Here is a 6071-nt window from a genome sequence, read left to right as displayed (position 1 = left end):
CTGAAGCAATAACATCCAGGAAAAAAAAAAAAATCCAACAACATGCAACATAAGAAAACTACCCCCTTGTTAGTCAGACTCCCTGAAATGGAGACATTTCTTCTACGTGGAACAAAGTTTGTCACACCATGCAGGGGCTGCAACCTGCCAGTGATAGTGGGCCAGCCATGGAACCAGCGCCCAGGCAGCTACCACTGCAGTGCAAACAGCAATATATTCATCCTATGGAAACTTAAAAGCTCTCAGCAGATGGTCCTGAGAAATCATAATGCTCCTCTCCTTTGCTCACCTGAATAATCAAAGGAACCTTTTTAACAAAGTCAAGTAAACTGTACAGTGTAACCAGTTTTGTAAGAAAACGATCTTAGTGTAAACAGCTTCTGTTTGACAGAACAAGCTCTGTTCGCCAAAGTTTCATGCCACTGCCTAGCTAGTCCGCTTGGTGGCAAAGACTCAGAAAGAGGACATTTTTTTCCATGTTTGCCACCTGGCCTACAAGGAATTAGGTGAGGGAGATAGGAGAGATTTATTGCAGAAACTTCGATAAATGAGCAGACATCTACAGCAGGCCTAGAAAAGCTAATCAGCCTTTTTTCAACTTTTTTCTAATTTGTATTCTTTTGGGATACCTTACTCATCTGCTGCTAAATAGGGATTCCTCTGGCCTGCCAAATAACCCATTTAAATTAGCATACATTTACATACATTGACATACAAATTGGCCCCACAGTCATGTTTCCGTATGGTCTTGTCTGAATCCACCTATCAATATTATCAGCTGAATTATCATTCACTGACAGTACTGGGTCCACTCCTGTAAAGTTTCCGAGCCCTTTCACAAGGTGTTTCTCTAAGTTACAGACAGGGGGCTTTAGCATTTCAAGTAATTAGAAATTAGATGTCATTAGATATCAGTTTAGTAAATGCTGTTTTCCATTTCCATTCTTAGATAAGCAATAGTGTCCAGTAATTTAAAAAGGGGCATTAAGGAACAACTTTCTAAAGAGAAAACATTTTAATATCAGTAAGAGTTGTGAAAGAACTGACTGAGGAGATTTCTGCACCCAGCAAACTCAGCTATGTGTGAACTGTCATAAGTTACACCTCAGTTTTGCTTCAGTCAATCCCAAGCTATCGGACTCAACAAGGAGCCCATACTGGAGTCAATTTTGGAGAAGTGTAATGGTCTGTGAAATAGGAAAGGTCAGATTAGGTGATGCATTATTCATCACAGCCTTAAACTCTGACTGCATGAATCTCTGACATATTTAGATCTAAAGCATGTTTTAGCACTTTTGGGTGCACTCTTCCATTCAGATTTATAAAGACTGAATAAACACACAGCAATGCTTCAAAAAATATAAAAAGGTCAACATTAAAACACTGTCCCACTGATTCGCACTTTTCTGCACTTATTGAATTACTGATTTAGAGATTCACATATATTTATGAAAGTTGTTATGAATAACCCTTTGCAACTTTGTGCTTTTCAAAACCAGATAACATTAAACACTGATTACTTTGAGCTGTCTTTTGGCAATACATAGGAGAGATCAGCATTTAATCAATTTTTAACAATTTGTCCTTAACACAAAAAATCATTAACTTTGGAGTTTTATTGGATAAGCCATTTACTTGGAAAAATTGTAGAGTGATTTCTGTTTTGTCAATGACTGTTACAGATTTGGCATGAATCAAGGCTGCAATCACGAGTTTCTACAAAGGATAGTTTTACATTTCATTTTCAGTAGTAGTAAATCCAGTTAAAGAGTTTCCCATGTTTCTCTCCCTGTTAATGTTTCCACTCCGCTGCTACAACTCACAGCCTGTTTGAGCTGACACAACTGTTTGTGGGGTATGCCGTAAAATTGATAAATGGAATAATCTAGGGTTAAGAAGACAAGAAAAAGAAAGGACATGGGCAACTAGATAGATATTGCCACATAGACTGGGAAAAATAACCAAAAGTGTCTCATGAGGTAAAGTGCAGTACTCATTGATTCGAATTAGAAATTAAATTAAACAGAAAAGGAAGATATAGTACCTGCTATAATTTTGGAACATGATTACAAAATTGGATACTGAATTGTAACAAAATACAGATCCTTCCAGACCCTCATCTTGACTATAGTAAAGTTAACATTGCACATAGAATATAAATGTTAAAGCAAGAAATACAAAAGCACCAACAAACAGCAGGATGCAGCAAACTGACTTTCCTATTTCTGGAGAAATTTAAGATGAAGTTTAAAAATTGCCTTCATTAAAACAAAAGCACGTTATAATAGCTACATAGAAGATCATGGTGAGCTACTGATGCAATTTGCCCAAGTAGTCCTTTTCGGGTAAGGAGAGAAGTGTTAGAGGGATTGTCCGAATGCCACCAGTCCCCCATACTGGTGTTTCTCCTGCCTGGCTCTGCCCTGCCAAGATGCCTATCCGACAGGAAAAACAAAGCTCAGGCATGCTGAGGGGATTCAGCCTGTCTAGGTATGGCTTAAAGAAACCCAAACAGTTTGGAAAAGTACAAGTCAGATAAACTTGACAGATATTAGCTACCAGATAATCTGACCCTTACTTCTACCTATTTATGAGTCAAGAACTGGCAGTTTATTTACTTCAGTTAATACTGTGGTATATGTCTGGATGATGCTTGTAAATAACAGCTGTCTTTTCTAACTGCCACCTTTTCTTTTTCAAACATACATGAGTGAGTTAGAGGCCTCCATATTTCCATTTAATTTTATTATCAGAAAGAGAAGGCCAATTATTGTCATTGTACTTTTTTGCTTTTCATCCTTGAAGATACAATAAGTAGTCCTATCAGAATATTTTCTTTGTCTACTCAGCTTCCAAGTCAGTATATTAAAATGCCATGGACACAAATATTTCTAAGAGAATATATGAAGACACCAGCCTCACCTTTCTGAGTATTTCTGAGGTATCCAAGTTATTTTCTTTCCAAAATAGCTATCATTCCTTCAGGAAGTATTTTCTTAATTGATCCAGGCCCATCCATCTAACTTCAGCAGAAAAGGCTGAAATAAATACCTTCCAAACTCTTTAACAAAATTTAATGGAATGTAATTTAGCAGATAACCATGAATGTACACAAAACATCTATAGAAAAAGTAATTTTATTAGGCAACTTTCTGGCTCAGCAAACCATCTTCAAGAATCTCCAAACCTGTACTAAGTAAGCGATTGTTGCTGTTTCACTGACCCAGTTGACAGATATGGCTTCTACTACAGTAATATTCTAAAAAAATCTTCCATTCTTTCAATTTTACAGTACCCATCCATCAGTATCACTTAAAGCAATACTCTTAGATGCTACCCTAGCATTCAGCTGTAATTTCCACAGGTACTAAATAGGTTTTCTCAGGTTAATAATTCATTACAGAAGCTGAAGTTGCTAGACTATATCAGTTGTGTCGTTCACAACCATTGAGGGGCTTTTTGGGTGAAAAGATGGTGCACCAGCTTCACAGCTACCTTGTAGTAGCATAAACCTATATAACCAGTCAGTTTTACAGCTAAGTTTCTATCTGTTTTGTCACACCAGGGTGCAAGCAGCTATATCAAATCTGTCACTCACGGGAAGTGGAAGACATTCTCAGGATTGCTGCTGATAACAAATACATATCATATGAAGGAGGCTTAGACTGTATGAGGATGAGTGCTCAGTAGTTGATGGTTACTTCGTCGTTCTTTATCATTGACCAGTTGTGGATAATTTAATTCTATTTTACTGCAATCATATCAAGCATAAATTCAAAGACTGTATTAAATACAGTCAATAATAAGAGAGAGAACAAGACACTCCAAAGCCTTAAAAGAAATAAGCCCACATTTTATCTTCATGAGTTTAGCATACAGCTTCTATGAAGGTCTATGTTTAAATACAGTAATACTTTGACGGGACTTGCTTTCTCTGCTTGAGAGCTGGGTCTCTATTTTGTACACTTTAAAGTATCTAAATGCTAATAAAAATATCTTTGGGAAACAAAATTCCCACTAGAACTTGCATATTAAGTTAAGCCTTTCTACTGAGAATATTATTAAATCCCACTAAATCCTATTTCCATTCAGTCATCAAGCAGGTCTGTGCATAAGTAAATAGAAAGAATGCTATAGGGATTATTTTGTGAAAGAACTATCAGCTATCATCCTTGGCCCATTCTTTAGCAACAAAATAACAATGATTCTTAAAAAATTAGTTTTAAACTCCCTAAATCAAGAGGTTACTGACAATACTATTTTAATCACATAAGTACCTTTAAGAACTTTAGCAAGATCAAACCATGAGAAAAACTCCTGGGGATGAGCACCTTTCTTACTGTAACTTGCTACGTTAGTAGCATAATAGTCAGGAATACAGAATGAGGGATTATATCAGATTTGTCCCAAAATACTCTAAACATTGATGGAAAATGAAAGATGTCAATAAACATATAGAAAGATGTATGATAAGAACTTGGGGGGTTTTTTTGTTAGATCATATGAACTTATCCAACAGGGAGAGAGATTTCTTCTGAAACACTTTTTTGAAAGGAGAACGAAGCAGACATAAAACATAAAATTTCAACAGCTTTAAAACAAATCCCAGTCAAACATGAAAAGACCCTTTCACCCCAAACATTCTTGCACACAGAGATTTAACCTGTAGAATAATATGATACTTCTGAATAATATCTTGCTTCTGAACTACTAGTGCAAAGCTAACATACTTCACTTCATGTAAGGGAGAGAGATTTCGTTTGCCATTACAAACGAAAGGGAGTTCTTAACCTTATAAAGAATGTCATTCATCCCACAATTGCATTGGTTGGCAGAAATTAGATGCAACACAAACAACATACTGGGAACTGCACAGGAACTGGTAGACACATGTCAACAAGCAGTAGGGAGCTATCTTTCCCACTGCAAAAGTCACTCAGTTAAGTGTCCGCAGGGATTCTTCCATGCAGGTAAGTGGAAGAGTCCATTTCTGGACTACCAGCAACAAACCACTGGCATCCATGCTTACAACCGGTTTGTCAGCACTTTCTTCCACGAGGTCTTAGCCCATTCATTTCACTTGCATGCCACTTCAGGGACCAGACATGGATTAACTCACCTTCTGTCCCTGCTTCTTAACAACCGAACCTGGTAATAGCCCACACCAAGAGAAAGTTAAGTCCTTCAGAATGCCTTTAAGGCACATGGATGCCTTAAAATTATCTTCCCATAGGTCCTGCCTCTGAGCCTACACGTCCTACTTTAATACTTCAATCTGAATTACTATTTCCATAGCTTCCCTGAAAGGCCAAAGGGAAGAGTGTGCCTAATCCTGGCATACTTCTCTGTCTTTATGTAGCCAAACCTGTACTCACTCAGGATAGATCCTGAACCAGGAAAATATTCCCTGTTAGCTGTAGAAGAACGAACAGATTGAGATTTACTCATCATCTCAGAATCAGAGGGGGCAGACTCAATATTCAGATGTCATTAAATTTACATATATATATTGAAATATTGCATTTGTTTCATTAAGATTTGAGATCTTTAATATACTTTAATATATGACGACTTCGGGTTTCTAGAAAGGAAATACTGGGTTTGGTGCTATTCTTTTTTCCCTCTAAGGATATTTGCTCACCTCAGTGGCCTTAGAAAATATTCAATTCAGTACCAATACTGAAAGAGCATTTTGTTTCCAATAATGCAGTGATGGTAGCTGCACAAGCAGTCTACCTTTGCTGCATAAATAAAGACAAACATTTGGAGCCAAATATATTTCTCATTCACAAAGAGTGCAGGTTAAAAAAATCTCTGTGGATGTACATATAACAACTCTAGTGTAAGTCTTCAGATTTCTGAGGAATTTCCTTATGACTTTTTCTATGTTGACTTTCTCATCATTGAAAGTTTCATATTTTATATTTTTTTAATGTACCTTTGCAATTTCAATTTGATAGCTGACTTTAACAGCTGTTTCCTACATACTATAGCAACTTCAAATGCTTTGTTTTTATATATGGCTATATTTAGGTTCAGACAAACTTTCCCAGCTTCTTCACATTTGCTAG

Source organism: Cariama cristata, unplaced genomic scaffold (assembly GCF_000690535.1).
Source record: "Cariama cristata isolate BGI_N322 unplaced genomic scaffold, ASM69053v1 scaffold2244, whole genome shotgun sequence".
Classification (NCBI taxonomy): domain Eukaryota; kingdom Metazoa; phylum Chordata; class Aves; order Cariamiformes; family Cariamidae; genus Cariama; species Cariama cristata.
The sequence above is the reverse complement of the archived record's forward strand: the minus strand, read 5'-3'. Positions refer to the sequence as shown.